General features: G+C 39.4%; 1 non-coding gene across 1 annotated transcript; it reads right to left on the bottom strand.

Moving 5' to 3' along the window:
- Nucleotides 1-1,505: 1,505 nt before the first annotated feature.
- On the bottom strand, nt 1,506-1,577 carry TRNAG-UCC. Its single transcript has one exon. It is a non-coding gene; the product is annotated as a tRNA-Gly (tRNA).
- Nucleotides 1,578-17,290: the final 15,713 nt, after the last annotated feature.

Raw genomic sequence — 17,290 nt, 5'->3', positions numbered from 1 at the left:
ATGCTGAGAATTGATAATGCTCTGGCCCTGCAAGAAATCTGAGGTATCTTCTGCAGCTGTGTCTGATAGGGACATGCAGGTATGCCTCCTTGAGGTCCAGAGTAATCAGCCAAGACCTCTTGCCCAGCATGGGAAGGAGTTGCAGTAGAGTCAGCATTTTGAACTTTGGTACTATGAGAAAAGTGTTTAATGTGGACAAATCCAGAATTGGTCTCCATTGAGTTTCTTTTCTTGGCACAAGGAACAGTCTTGAGTAGAACCCCTGGCCTTGTTCTTGTTGTGGTACTCTTTCTATTGCTTTTATCTGAATCAGCAGGGAAATTTGCTTGATAGCCTCTGCTTTTTGGTTTTGTGGTAGGTTTGGCATGCCCTGTTTTCTGGGTAAGGTGTGAAAATGGAACCTGTAACCATGGTCTATAATGTCCAAAATCCATTTGTCTTTTGTCAATCTGTGCCAATTGTCTGAAAACAGAGATAATTTTCCACCCAAGGGCGCTTCTGTTTGCTCCTTGGTTGGCGGTTGTAGAGGAAAGTCATTGAGACTGTGTCTGAGGGGCGGTGGAGACCCCTGTGTCACTTCTTTGGTTTGCTGGCTGCCATTGTCATCCCCTGTAGGGACCTCTGTATTGTCCTCTTCCTCGGCCACGCCTGTTTTTACTCTTTTGAAATTTTTCAGGATTAGGAAAGGACCAGTTTTTTGAAGGCCAATTCCTGCTGAATCTGGGGGGCTGAACCTGGAGAAAATCTTTAACCGTCTGAACTGATTTTGCTTTTTCCTCGATGGACTTTAACACATCTTTAGCATTAGCACCAAAAAGCTTGTTCTTTTCCAAGGGTGCATCCAGAAGTTTTGCCTTAACATGATCTGGTAGAGGTTGTTCTTTTAACCATGCATGTCTGCGAATAACTGCCCCTGTCATAGCTGCCCTACATGAAGCTTCCAATGCATCATATCCACACTGCAAACAGTGATTGCTGACTTGCTGAGAATTATGTACAGCTTCCTGCAAAGACTTCCTGTCTAAAGGGTCAGGAGATGCCAATGTTTTCTGTAAATCATCTAACAGGTAATCCTGATATTGTAACATATGTAAAAGGCAATTCAAAGCTCTCATAGATAAAGTGGTGGAGGTGTACACCTTTTTCCCCCATCTCTCTAATGACCTAGCTTCCCTGTTGGAAGGCAAAGGATTTTTAGAGGTGGAAGCTGAAACACCCTTAGGTCCCTGAGAAATAGTTTCTAAATCAACAGTATGGGCCCTGAACAAATGGGAATGTGTGTCTGGGACCCTGTAATATCTGTCTGGCTTGGCTGGAGCAGGAGGAAGAGAATCAGGGGTAACACTGGAGTCCGAATATAGATCATCCAAAACATCAAGCACAGGAGGAATAGCTAGGGGCCTGTGCTGGGGCTTTTTAAGGAAGGTTCGAAGGCGCTTTCTGGAATCAGAATATTCCTGGCCTTGCCACTTGAAATGTTCCCTCATGGTAATATACAGATTTCTTGCATTGGCCGGGAATCGAACCCGGGTCAATTGCTTGGAAGGCAGCTATGCTCACCACTATACCACCAATGCTATCAGAACTTCCCCAAAAGAAATATCCTCAGGAGGGGAGGCCGAGGGAATGGAATCCTCTGCATCAGAGTCCTCATAGGTCTGAAAGAGGTCTTCCTGGCCCTCGGAGTGGATAGAGTCCTCAGAGTCTTCATCTGTAGGGATAGGTTCAGAGGGATCAACCCGGGGCCTCTTATCTGGAGGAGGCTGGGATGCTCTCTCAGGATGGGCCTGTGAACCCCTAATCATGGAAATTAAGTCTGCGGCCATAGACATGATTTGTGTCTCAGGAGTAGATTGAGTCAATGTTTTTGCTGTAAGGTGCTTAGTCTTGCTGGCTGCTTTAGCCCGAGTGTAGGCCTTAATAGACATGGCCATAGGAGGCCTGGCAGCTCCACGTGCAGGAGTGACCTTATCTACAGCAATGGTCTCAGGTAATTCCTCGGTTTCAGCATCCGGAGGAAAATCTATAACTGGCGTCGGATCTGGTATCGGAGTCGTCGGTATTGCAGTGTCTTCAGTTCAGAGCTGTGGAATAACCGTCTCAGAGGGAACCGGAGCACTCGCGGTAGGTTTTGGCGTGGTGTCGATGGTAGATGCGGGCTGAGGATGTCGGTCCCGGTCTTTTCGTTTCTTGGGCATTTGCGATGTCGGAAGCTCTGACGGCATTGTATACGCAAATTTTTCGCCGAAAAAGTCTTCAGCGAACTCCGCCCGGCACCTGAGAGTGCGCTTGTTGAAGCGAGCACAGGCGACACAGGCCGAGACGTCGTGGTCTGGGCCAAGGCAAGGAAGACAGTAAGAGTGGAAATCCTTATGAGGTATTTGTTTACCACAAGACAGACAATTATTAACTTTTTCAGTAATTTCTGACATCGGCTGAGGCAAGAAAAGGTCCCCAACGGAGTACTTAGCTTTTTTGATGACTTCGGATTCGAAGAATACAGGAGCTGACCGACCGGCACTTGCGAACTGCTTCTGCTTCGGGCACCGCGCGGCAAGAAAGACTGAAGAAAATGGCGTCGGCTGATGCTTATGTACTCCAGCCACTCTGACGTCGGAGAGAAATGCGACATCAGCCGACGTCGGACCCAGACTTTGGAATCCGGCCGACCGAGGGCTGCCTGAGGCAGGACAACCTATATGTTATGACTGCAGTTGCATTCTTGAAGGACATCTGTGATCTGCAGTCTGCTTGCACTTTGAGAAAGCATGAAATTTCAATGACCGACTTGGTATCATCTAGAAAGAAACCTCATTGTTCTCCACATTCTGTATTTGTCTCAGAAATCTGGAGTGGTGTTCATCTACCAACTAGCTTGTGTATGGGGGTGGATATGTGGCAATCGAGGGCTGTATCTTTCTTGGATCATCATCTCCTAGTCTTGCTCGTTCCCTCAATCTAGTGCAGTCTGTCAGTCGACGCAGTAAAATCATTCTCTTTAATGGTATGAAGTATCTGTATTCTTTCTTCACTTTTTTACGCACCACAGTCTATCGTCCACTTTTCTTATTATACTTTCTACGATACCTGATAATACATGAGAGTAAAATTCAACCTACAGTCAAATGCAAGTTTAGCAAGTTCTTCAATTAATGGTTTGTCAACACCATCTGCTATTTAAACTCTCAGACACTGCAAATAATGTCAAAACATGATGTGTTGACTCAAGTATATTTACTTTATCAAATTATGATTGGTCATTATTTGTCTACAAGTGTATTGGAGATAAGGTAGAAACAGGAAAGAATAGTTTGAGTGTAAAAGTTGCCTTCAATATCATAGAATGACTCTTACAAGTAACATATCTGTTTGTTTTAAGTGTTACACGTGCACTTGGAATACAGCATCAGGAGACAGGATGTGTATTGCACCAAGTAATAGTGTCACGGTTGAAGTTACCTATTTAATGCACACTAAATTTCAGTCTATCCTTTTGACCATTTTCAGGACTACTCAATAATGTCAGATACCCTAACTCATGTAGGCATGTACACTAACATCAAAACATAAATCTAGGTAGATATTGTTGTAGATCAGAATTGTGGAGTATTGTGCATTCTTACACTTGTCTTCCGTCCTTGTTACGATGGTATGGATGTCCATGGTGACTGTTGTGGTCTATGGCAGCCATAAAATTCCATGTTCGATAAGCAGGAAATATATATGCCTGACGTTTTGAAGCATATTTTAATATAAGCTGTTGGAACTGTTCTAATTCCGCAGTTGTTCTACACAAAGAAATTGATTATAAAAATTAACAAATCAGAATGTTAATGTTAGTTTTCACTGCAGTGTGTAAAGCTGCACACGTACACAAAAGGTCCTTACCTGTAGCTCAAGTAATGCCGTATTTTCTCCACAAATTTGGGATCCAGAAGAATGTCTTTTAATTTTTCATGTGCTGGGCTTTCAGGCTCCAGGCATGGTGCAGTACGCTCTGTGCCAAGAGAGTCATGCTGACATCGTCCCAATGGTTCTTCCTCATCTGGATCTCTCCCCCACTCATGCTGGTTTACCACATGGTATAAAACACCTCTCCAGCGTATCTGTGGTATCGACAAGAAGACAAAAATAAAATTGAGAGACTAGCTCATGTAGATCACGTACATGTAATGTACTAAGATCATGCATTTCCATACCATGAAGTCTTCCAGGTTGTCCGAATGCTGACAGCAATGCCAGAAGTGATTTACTATTTGCTTGGTCCACTGGCGTATAATTCTGCAACCACGCTGTTGACCTGCCTGTTAGTCAATAACAATAAATATAAATTGAGACACCTATTAAAAAAATGATCTTCTAAAAAGTAAATATCGTTGTACACTTTGGATCATATGACCATTTTGTTACATTTGTAGCAATGCATATCATGCAAAACAAGGCTTACACAAACATTAGAATAGTTGTAGAAACCTTTCTGAATAATGTTTGAGGGGGTCCATCCAACTAATTCAGGAGCTCAGGGTGTTTTGCTATGTAATGTTACACATAGGCAGTAAGAGACAGACAAGACTGCATCTGCTGTCATAGTTCCCTACCTGTAATCTGCCATTGCCGCCAAGACTTTTGCAGTCCACCATAGTGGCCATGTTAATAATGAGTTGGCTAAGACATCTAAAACATTTTCTCCTTGTTGTGAAACCAAACTCATTCACCCATATGGTTACATTACCTTGATGACATAAAAGCTTATTTAGTCAAAATGCAGAAGGCCAGCTCAAAACAGTTCAGTAAGAACAGTTACCTTGTTGATTCATTTAGAAAGATTCTTTGCTCCATGCCACATGTCAAAAGAATGATTGATTGATGCATACTTTGCTCCTGAAATGAAAAGACAGGCATTCTACATTGTGTTGTAACATTGAATTTTAACTGCTAATGAGACTGCAGAGCGAAGTCTTACTCATAGCTTTGGCAATCTGTGGATGGGCATCAGTCACCACTTCATTAATATTGACATGGCAGTCCTGGAAACTTTTCATGCATCTTTCAAAGGCAAAATTCTCCATTCTTGGTGAAATCAATTCGGTTTCTCTCTTATCAACCACGTGAACAAGTAGAATCTCCTTTGTTTTTTCATCCATGCATGTATATGTGCAGTAATGAGCACAGTGTCCGGGACTATCCATGCGACCATCACCTAGAAACAAAGGTAATAAGAGTCTTACACATTAGTGTAGTACTACATAGCACAGTAGGTACTAAACAAATTATCATTTTACTCACCCATAATTGTCACATTCATGTGTTTACGATCCTCCATCATCTGGGCAACCATTTCCTTCCGGTAGTCTTCCACAACCGGAACTATATACCTTCTCTGTAAACAGTAATAACTATCTTCCCGGAGGACTGATAAACCAAGACACTGGGCTAGTAGTTCAATTTTAGTGTAATTGTTTCCAGACATGAAGATTGCTGCTGCTAGCATAAGATCACCTGCATGTAACCCATTCCTTACTGTCTGCTGACTCAACCACCGGTAAGCTACATGACCATTGCAGCATGCCTAAAAGAAAGACTTTGTTGTTAGTAAGTGCGCAAGTCAATTATTATTACAACAAACAATGTCAGGTACTGTGGCCCTATGACACCAACCCATGATAGTACAATGCATGGGCCTTTCATTTTATCTGACAGTGACAAAACTTCTTGACATATGTCACACCTTGGCATAATGCACTTCCTTGCTAGTTGCAGGAGATTATTCTTATAGACCAGTAGAACAGTTTCCTTTGACAGTGACTCTGCACAATCTTCTAAATCTATTGACAATGGTGATACACTTGTTGATCCTTCACCTTCCGTACACTCTGTGTGTGTGTTGTGCAATACAAACTCATCATCACTGTCTTCCATGCTGTGGGCTTGATCCACACACTGAACCGGCAGGCTGCTCACAAAGATTTCCAGGAAAAGACACAACAGAAGAACACAAATGGGAAAGGGAAAAAAGTTATTAGAATGTACTGTACTCAGTCCAAGACTGTGATATCAGTAAATGATCAGCAATCACTAACGGTAATACCTTTCAAGTGAATCTTCACTACAGGATGAGTTGAAACACGCAGTGTATCCCTGTTGCTGATTAGATCTTCGATGAATGACGAAATCTGGTCTTCTGTGTGAGGGAAAAAATAGTTATGTGAATTGGCCGTCTGTATATGTAAGCAATTAACTGACAGCATTGGCAATGTAATCTGATTGACTAACCTTGGTGGTGTCGTGCATGCCACAGTTCTGCTAGATTTGCAGTTGCTCACTGCAGGGTGCTGCAAGTCACTGCCACATGGAATGTCTTCTAGTGGGACAACATCTGACATGTTGTCATCCTCACCTTCTGCATTGTGCCTGAAAAGTTAAACTATGGTTAAAAGAGTGAACAGCAATTTGTATTTGTACACTGCTAGTACTGTACACAGACAGACGAATAGCTAAGTGTGCATAGTGATTGAAAACTCTAGCTTTGTCATGTAAATGTACCTGACGCCGTCACCAAATAAACTCGGTGCGGTCATTGTGCTCGACGTATTAGCTTGAAATGAGATTGGTGTGGACTGCATAGGTGGCAATGATGACCGGACGGTATCCATCAATGACTGGTAACACTGTTTGTCATACCTGCAATCAAGTAGATATACTTGCTTAAATACATTGTGTCACAGTAGTCAGTAGCACTTTTAAACTTAACTCTAATTAGATGAATAATATGCCAATGCCAATCTTTTTCTCTTTTTCTCTTTTTGCTCCTACTACATGCTATAACTCTGCATCTTGTCATCTTTTCTTTTTCTAGCTTTATGCAAATCTCTTCTATGCTTATCTCGTTCCTTACTAGTGCCCTGGCAAAAATTGTTCTATTCTAAATTGTAAATAGTGTAAATATTATTTGACTCTCTATATGTCAGTTTAGTTTCAATTCTTCTTCTCTTACTAGTCAGTCTTATTCTAGCAATTATTACAAAAGAAGGTTGCCTCTCCATTGTTATTTTCTTGTTATAATACCTCTGCATTTCTCTACACCAATAACAACTTTGTCCTTTATTTGCTTGTATGTTTATATATTTTTGTTTGTTTGGTTCTGTTTTGATTTTTATTTTGATTGTTGATCTTTTTATTGTAATTTACTAGTCTGTTAATGGAGCTTTTCTCCTCGGGCCTCTGCTGAAAATGGACATTGTATCCAGCCAGACTAGCCCGGTTAACAAATGTAAAATAAAATAAAAATAAAAAAAAATGAATATATATCGCTAATAGCATGACATAGTAGGATATAGTTTGTACTCTCTTCCTTGGTAGTACAGCAAGTCCATCTCTTACTTTTGTCGCACGTCTATCACATCTGCCTAATTTTAAATTAGTTTATGTAACATTTAACTTTGGAAATCCAACTTGAAACAAAGTCCGTGTTCAGTGTAGACTGGGCAGAAATGCTCCACATGTATGTATTGGTAATGTGGTAGGAAACGACTGGACTTCATGTACTTTGTTTCTGATAAAGACTGTACAATGATACCAGTCATATTCATTTCAAGTGTTAGCACTTTATGATTAAGCCTAATTCAGAAATAAGCACTATGCATGTTAAGGAATCAACGGGTCTACACGATGCACTGCTGCATGTCTGTAGCAACAATCATGACTGTACAATGACAGTGCACTACTGAGATATAAACAGGTATGTACAATGGGATAACTGTTATGTTAAAGTGCCTTTGAGCAGTAGCAATCCTTATCACGTAGTAACTAACACGCATATGAGTAATGTGATAAAATAAAAACTTACATGTCAAGCAGGAAACAAGCCACCTCCTCATGTGATTTGACTTGTAGCTGCTGTTTAATAGCTGTCCAGTGATCAAATTCACTCCCAATCGCAATCCGTGTCCTTCCACGCTTAGCATCCAGAGCTTTCTTCAATCTTTTCTGAGCAGACAGTGTTATTGACCTTCTCTTTTCACTTGCCTGGCCGTTGTTTGCAGACATGGTTGACTCAAAGTACCTGATCAATTCGTTAATACCGTGGATAAATTGACATTGCTGGCCAATGTTAATATACATTATGCAGCCCTGAATGACCCTTTGTTGTTCTTGACCTGCACACTTTATCAGCTAAAGAGCGCTATCAATTAATGATAGTCATGATTTTGTACAGATTGCGAGGAGTCAGTCATGACAGCAGTAGAGCACTATAAGTAAAGGGTTCCAGTCTAAGACACACAAGGTCATAGCTGGATGTGGGCATCAATCACACACAACATACATGATGTCATTACTATGAAATACCCTTTGAAGCTCAGCACCACTAAAATTTCTATGCAATCTGATTAATACATGAATGGGAAATGACAAACAGGTGACTATCAAAGAAACATGTATATGTCCTGCAGTATACTCAGAAGTCATTGTTAGAGTTAACTAATTACATTGCTTTAAAGACAAAACACCAGTATCCTTGGCTGTTATAATGCACTGTACTCAATTGGACAGTGATCTGAAAAGTGAACTCCAAAATGAACATTATGCACAATATGCCACAAGGTAGCTGATGGTTTAAGTATAAATGGACACAAAGTACAGAGATATTGTCAGTGAGATGAACAGCCAGACTGACATTAAGCAGAAGTTTGTAAGGTTCCAGAAATATTAAGTCGGTTGTAGTTTGAGTGTATGTCTATAAGGTGAATGATGGCAGACTTACAGAATGTTATCTTCATAAGGATAAAGCAACTTATTAAAGAATATTCTACACAGATGACAGCATGAAGGCCACAATGCCACAATGCCAGTAGGGATGTCTGGTACTGTGAGATGCATAAAATAATAGTTTTTTACCCGGCAGTTACTGAGGAGCAAATACATACAGTTTTAAATGTAATACACTGGATAGAGGTCTGGCTTTATAGTCCAGTCTTTGAAAGTTCGTAGGTCTTGGTGAGTTGCTAGCCATCACTTGGATGATGATAGTCAACAACTCTACGGGTATGACAATGCATGAGTCAATGTAGATGTGACTATCCCTGCCTCCTTTGATATATTTCATTAACATAAGTTCTTAGTCTCCATGTATTCTAAGCTACGCCATAACAGATGACCTTCTTTTGCTGTTTCTTCAAATAAAGGGTGGACTCCAGCTTGTAGGCTTTTGATCTTCAGAAAGCCTAGCAAATCATAAGCATAAAAAAAGTCCACAAAAAACTAGGAGCGTTATACAGAAATAAGCAACTTCTCACCAAAGCTGCAACGATTTGAATAACAAATTCCCACCTTATCTCCACCCTACTTTATGCCTCTCCAATATATACCAGCTTAAGGCAATGCGATCTAAACAAGCTAGAAACCTGCTACAACAAAAATCGCCAAATTCACCACAGGGGCAGCCTACCGTAGTCACCACTGTCTCTCACTTGCTGAACTGGGCTGGCTTCAACTCCCTCACCTCCTTCAATGGTGTCAACTCTCACTCGTCCACAAACTAGTAAACCATCCACTAAATCTCCAGAATCTACTCCAACCCTATGACACCACCAGACCACTAAGATGCAGCAACAAAAATCACTTGGAGATCACTAAAGCCAATAACTCTGCTGGTGAAGCACTATTCTCTTGCACCATAGGCAAATTGTGGAACTCACTCCCACCCACAATTACCTCTGTACCATCATGCACCCACTTCAAAACTTTACTAAAAGCACACCGAAAAACATGCTGGCTATGCCCTTGCAACTTCCACTCTAGTATCACCCACCCCATCCAACCACTACCTTTCTTTCCACTCCAGTAAGAACCTTGATTATAGCAAGCTCAGATGCTCATAAGCCTAGTACTTATTGTACAGCAGGAACTTCTTATTGTAACATTTGTTAATGTCTGTTATGTACTTCACAGATAAAGATTCTAGTTGTCTACTGATGTACTATGTTCTTCATCTGTAAATATGTTGTAAGTAATTGCTATGTAAATTGTTAATCACTATGTATTCCAATGTAACTACTGTCTGTTTATTTTAACTGTGGAGCTTTTCTCCCCGGGCCTCCGCTGAAAATGGACCTACGTCCAGTCGGACACTCCCAGTCAATAAATATAAATAAATAAAATAAAATAAATAAAATAAGAAATACTGAGCCAAGTACTCTGGTATCATAAATAAGCTTAACAGCCTAAATATCAACCCATTTGGCACATGATGGGTTGCAAACTGGCTCAGGGATAGAACTCACATGGTCAGAGTTGCAGGTGCCATGTCTGACTCTAAACAGATTACAAGTGGCATCCAACAGGACTCTGTTCTGGGACCACTCTTGTTCGGTACATACTTCTGAGGTACAGGCAAACACGGGAGGACTGTGGCTGGTGAAGTTTGCAGATGATTGCATACTGGGAGCCATAATAGACTCTCCGGCTGACACAAGCATCCTTCAGAAGGGTCTTACGGAGACGGATACCTGCTGTCAGAACCACGGCCTCAAGCTAAATGCCAAAAAATGTGTAGTCATCCCCTTTGGGAAAAATAAAGTGCCCACAAATTACCGCATAGGAGGTAATCCGCTAAGTAGGGACAAAGTAATTAGGGATCTGGGGACCCAAGTAGATAGTAACCTCTCCTTTGACAATCACATTGCCAAAGTGGTTAGAAAAACCTTCTATATATCTCACCTAATCACAAAAGGATTCACATCAAGATCAATAGAGGTAATTGGGCCCCTCTACTCATCACTCATCAGGCCCATAATTGAGTACAATGCCCCATTTGGGATGTACATTGCCAAACACCTGCAACAGCTGGAGAGACCTCAATATTACCTCAACAAGAGGATCGTGGGCCTCAAACAGTTGCCCTATGCAGCTCAACAAAAGAAACTCGAGCTCTACTCAGTTGCTTACCGCCTACTCAGAGGCGATCTCTTGCCTGATGTACAAGGCCATGTCTAACCCGAAACTAATGGACATGCTGCACCTCAAGAAAACCAGATGCATTATAGCTACACGCTCCAGGGATTTAAACCTCAGCATAGCTATAAATAGGACATGATGGAGGGATATATTTATATACTGGAAGCTTCCCTCTCTCTGGAATAAAGTCCCGATCCATGTTAGGCAGAGCCCCTCGGTGACCCTATTCAAGAGAGATTCTTGATGAGTGGAGGAGAAATTGTAAATTCAATGCAGAGATCACTTCTATGGCCCTGCTGGACAGGGGCTCAGGAATCTAGTGTAAAAGGGAGGTGAAAGCCAACATATTCTGGCTAGGCTTCTAAATGCCCTAGGGCAGATAGTCTAGTACCTACCTATGAACCCAAGTCCCGGCCGACTGTTTTAACAAGGCTATTGACTTACTACCAGTACATAAACAAAAGCGAGTATGATTCAAGCAGATCTGTTGCATATCTGCAACCTAGTAACCACTACTATTAGTTTCACAGAAACTACAGTGTCAGCATTGAAATCAGTAAAATACACATGCATTTGCCAGTTTGCGATCTGTGCTTGCCTATTCTGGGTTTGTACTAATGCAAGAAAGATCCAGTGTTATTGCCAAATATTCTCTGTATGAGAAACATTGTCCAAAAGTAAGGCACACTGTACCACAAGGAGCTTGAGGTATACCTTTCAAAATATAAACAAATGTAAAACACCTTTAATATACAAGCTCAAGCCACTAACAGTCTGCTAAGCACATAAGACATACACAGCTGAGCTGACGTTTTTGTAAATGGACGAACAGTGAAGCCTATGTGTGCACACCCTGCAGACAGTCACATACTCCACACTGGGAATGGTAACAGCATTCCACATTTTAGACATAGAAGGTTGATGGTTACGTCTCAAATCTTCTTCATTTGGGCTCAAAGTTATGCTCAAACATTTCTGATTTTATGACAGCTATGATGATTACAGTAGGCTGAGTGCCAACTGCTACACAGAAATGCCACTATTTCACTCTGTTTTGCTTGTAAATCCTAACATGTGTGTATAACATGTAGAAGTCACATCTCCTGGTTTGAATATTTTACATTTTACATTTTTTTTGCAGTAACTCCTAAAGAAAAGAGACAAACACTGCTTGTGGAGCTGACAAACCACATCCACAGTGTAATTTCTTTTGTCTGCTGTAAAAGGTAAGTGATCTGTCCAAAATAACTTACATTCAATAGCTTTCTTTCCTTATTTCCATAACCTCCCCACCTTCCTCCATACCCCATCCTTTTTAATGGCTAATATATTCTTTTTTCCACACTCTGTCAAGAAACTGAAACTCATGGTTCAACTACTCTGTGCATGAATAACACTTTCTTACATTTCACACTGTTGGTGGCTTTGGTGATACTTTAATTTGCATTCAATGGATATATTGCAAATGTGTATAGAGTGTAAATTGCTGTTTGCCTTAGCAATTTGTTAATCTGTATTAACTGCAAACTGCTGTTTGTCTTGCAACCCATGTCATAGCTACAAAGGGCCCTGTACAAAAGTCTACCTACCCAGTTAAATAATCTAACTAAACAATGAACAAATCTAATATCTACACCCTATTAATCCCACTCAAATCCTTCCTGTTCAGGGTAATTCCTTTAAACTCCCCCAAACTAATGCTGTTTATCTTTAGCAGATATCCCTCAATCCATTTTTTCATCAAGAGACTACAGCCTCGCATCCGTTTCATTTCAGTCCATTCCATCCCATCCATACTCGGAGTAACATTCATCTGTATATCCTTATTGGCAGTATTCCAATACTCATTTTATCAAATCATTACCAAAACTGCTGATGGTACAACATTACCTCTTTATGTTTTGAATTAAACCTTCTTATAACCACTGTCCTGGTCTAACAACTACAGTCCAGTACCAACCCCCCCACCAAACAAACACCCACACCACACCTCTTAGCCAAAGGTAAAACTAACAGGGGTATAAAGCCCCAAAAGCAGGGATATTTTTTGAATTATTACTCCCGTTCCCTTAAAACGTTAATAGAGAAACAGGTTATGCATCAGCATGCATTTCTGAACAATTTTAACTAGCTGGTGCTCTGACCTAGGCTGCTTGGGTGAAGGTACTATGCTATCCTAAGGAGTCTCATCCAATATCCTTTTTTACCTTTTTTTTAATGTTGTCATTTTTTCCAGAGAATTTTGTAAACTTTACAGTATTAACTTATTCCTTCTTTTCTATACAAACCTATGCCCGAAGAACAAGGCTCCCAAATGTGTTCTCATTCTAGGCACACCATGCACAACTCGTGCATGTCCTTGTAAGGAAATCTTGTCACCATGGCCACACTTCTTACATCGCAAGATCTTTACCAGACTGCTTTAAAGTCAGTGATAAGTACACACAGCAAAAAATTAATATACGCACACACAGAGATGCTTACCAAAAATGACTGATACAGTCCTACCCATGCAGTACATTAACCAGAAGGAATCCAAGGATGAGAAAAAAAAAGTAGAAGAATAAACCAAAAGGCTATTTATATATATATATATATATATATATATATATATATATATATATATATATATATATATATATATATGTATATATACACACACACACACACACACACACACATAATATATTTTTTATATATATATATATATATATATATATATATATATATATATAGATATATATACACACACACACACACACAGGTATTAGAAACACCAGACAGACTCCTTCTGCTTTTGGCTGAAACTATGCCAGAAACTATACCTACATTTCTTTCCAGAGTTTCTTTCAATTTGTATTGTTTTACATTAAATCTAATTAGCCATATATTACACAATTCCTGTAGTTTTCGCATGTCCCTTTTCATGTTCTTCACACCCCGACATACACACACAGTTCCAGATGTTATCATATGAAAAAAATATACTTCTCTTTGGATCCCCTCAGCATTCAGCCAGAATCACTTTTATAACATTAAACAAGAATTTTAAACTATATTGCAGAGTCTAAATTCATCCAAAACATGGTATCGTTTACTCGGTGACAAAATGGGTATGCAGTTTGCTTACATATCAAGCTTTTAGGACTGATGAAAAACCTAGTACTTCCTGTACAGATGCTGTAATACAGCCCAAGCTCTATCACAGCATCATCATACCTTCACAGTACCAATGAAGCAGATCAAAACTGAAGTATGCTAATAAAGTAAAAAAAAAAATAAAATAAAACAATAGACAAAAAGGACACATTCAGAAAGCAAAAACAGAGTAAGCGTTCAACATGGGTTACTTCCAGAGACTTTTTTAGCTCACCGCTAAGCCCAGACTATAAATGACACCACTATAAAAAAATCGCTTAGTCCCTCATACACTCAGTACGTTAACCATGCACTTAAATCTTGAAGACCCTGCATATCAGACACTCACTCATATAATCTCATACACAACACATTCTGTCTGGAGACGGAAAAAAAGAAAAACGTGCGCACAGTGCTTTCTATGTAGTGTTCTGGTAGCTGGGCATAGAAAGGTTGCAGTCTGTGTGAAATTAGGAATGCAAACACACAACATAGTAATTTGTTCTGCACTGCTGTGCAGAATTACAGGTGGTAGTTACGTATTTCGACACGGAGTAAACGTCTCTTTACCAAGCCATACTTCTGCCGAAAAAGAAAGGGCTTGTCCTGCAAAAAGTAGCATTTACATAAAGAAGTTCAGCTGTGGACACGTAAAAGGTTGGATTACATTTCTGGGCATCTGAAACAATGATAATGTACATAAAATGTGCATTTTATGGTTTCCGAAATGGCAGCTGACAAATGTTAGGAACAGTCCATGTTTTCTGAAATTGCTAACACATTTTCTAACACGATGCTGTTATAGTGCATAAGCACTTTGCATTGCATGCTTGCCCACTTCTTTTCTCCAGGAGTACAGTTCGGAAAAGAGCCTTTTCTCCTGTTCCAAATCTGGTTGTGAATTAATAAGTTAGTACCCAACAGGCAAGCAAGCAAGCAATGTAACTTGTAGTGGGATTCTGCAATCGGGTATTAGCAGATACACCATAGAAAATACTGAAAAAAGAAAATAAAAGAGAATAAAAAAAAAGAAAAGAAAATAAGTGCATACAATTGCATTTACCTCAAGCAATAAACTGAAGAAGCTGTAGTGAGCCTAGTGCAAAGCCAGGAACCCGAACAATCAGTCTGTTACTCGAGACGGAACAGAAACAGGAATGGAATAGTGCTTTGCACAGGTTTTTAAGGAACCGGAATGCAAAGGGTGGTATTGCTACGACGTCAGGACTGATGTAAGAAAATAGGAGGGGCTAAATGAATGATTGACAGCGCTTCATCTTCGGACTGAAGCAGAACTGCTATCTCAGGAGCGAGCTAGTGCCCCTTTAAGGCAAAACATGGCAGATCTGATGCAAGTTTTTGGAGACAAACAATGCATTCTTGGATACTTAGAGGCAGAGTAAACAGTCTGAATGTTTTCAATATGCCAGACCCCATGTGGTCAGAGTCAGGAATTGCATCTAAAAATATCTAAAAAGCTCTAAATAGTCTCAGAGTGCTGTTAAAATGTAGGAAACATCAAACCATGATGAAATTAATATGTTTTTTGAGTCTGAGGGTGCGGTTGTCCTTTAAGTTGTTTAGTTTCCCATTTAAACTCTTTATATATATTTTTAAATGAAGGGTAATCCTTTTATTTATTAACATTGTTTCTGTCTTATTATAGATACATTTTAAACCAGAAATTTTCTCTAAACAGTTTATCGAGTTAATGATAGTCTCTAATGAAGCTTCAATATCACTAGAAGTTAAAAAATATCATCTGCAATCAACTATATTTTAGAAATATACTTTTCATTAACTGAATAGCCTTTTATTTTATTGTTATTTCTAATGAATGTGGCAATAGGCTCTATAGATAAAACAAATAACAATGGGAATAGCAGACATCCTTGTTTTGTTCCCCTTTATATTTTAAATTAATTAGAAAGGAAAGAGCCAGTTTTAACAAAGGAAAATGTATTATTATATAACTTCATTATTATTTCTATAAAATTTGAATATAGAAATTTTTCTATAAAAATTAAAAGACTTTTTGAAAGTAAATCCAATTAATTGAATAAAAGACCTTAACATCTAATGATAATATTGATAATTCATAAATAATTAATTATATTTATCCATTAAGATAAATTAACTTCAGTAACTTTTCAAACTAGCAAATAAAGAGAATCCATTCATTACAACAATCTTCAGTCATCAAACTTAAAACCAGGCAGCATTATTCCCCCAGCTCAAATCCAGTTTTATATCTTTGAATATTTTTCTTTAGCTTATTACATTGAACCAAAGACATAAAGTTGAAAGTTCAAATATAAGTAATAAAATAGAAGAGGTCATAAAATGAAGACACTTTGTTATATCTATAATGCTTTCCTATTAAATAAACTTATCAAAAAATTCAGTTATAGATGGAATTCATTATATATTCACTTTATAACACAATTTGTTCCATGTATCATATGTAGCGTTTCTAAATGATGACGTAATAAACTCTGAAATGAAACAAACTTATTGCTGCCCAAAGTCTTACAGTTTATAATTCTGTTCACATGTTAACGAAATTAGTACTTGTTCCACATTGCAGCCTTCACTTTTGCCGGCGCTAAGGAAAATATCTTGTCACCACATATACTATTTTGTGATTAGAATCAACATTCAAACAGTTGCTAGGTAAAGCTAATTATATTGTAAGTAATATAACTAATAAGAAAAAAAAATGATAGACATATGGCAAATTCAAAATCAGTTAACTAATAGGTGCATAGGTAAGTACTAGGCTATCTGCCCAAGGGTATTTATGAGCCTAGCCAGAATGTGTTGGCTTTCACCACCCCCTTAGATTAGTTCCCTGTGCCTCTGTCCAGCAGATTCATTAGTTCCCTGCGCCACTGTCCAGCAGAGACACTGTAGTGATCCCCGGGGTAAATTTTCTATTTCCCATCCACCCGTCAAGGTTTCTCTTGAAGAGTGTTAGTGAGGGGCTCTGCCTGATGTATATTGGAATCCTGTTCCAGTGCATGGGGAGTCTCTGGGACAGGAATCTATCCCTCCAGCATGTCCTATTTATCGTTGTGGTGAGGTTTATATCTCTAGAGTGTGTGGCTCTCCGGGATTTGTTTTTTTTTAGGTGGAGCATGTCCATCAATTCTGGGTTGGACATGGCCTTGTATGTCAGGCAGAGATCACCTCTGAGTAA

Source organism: Protopterus annectens, chromosome 4.part1 (assembly GCF_019279795.1).
Source record: "Protopterus annectens isolate FY-2018-M chromosome 4.part1, PAN1.0, whole genome shotgun sequence".
Classification (NCBI taxonomy): domain Eukaryota; kingdom Metazoa; phylum Chordata; order Ceratodontiformes; family Protopteridae; genus Protopterus; species Protopterus annectens.
Note: the sequence above shows the minus strand (reverse complement) of the source record. Positions and strands in the feature narration are given on the sequence as shown.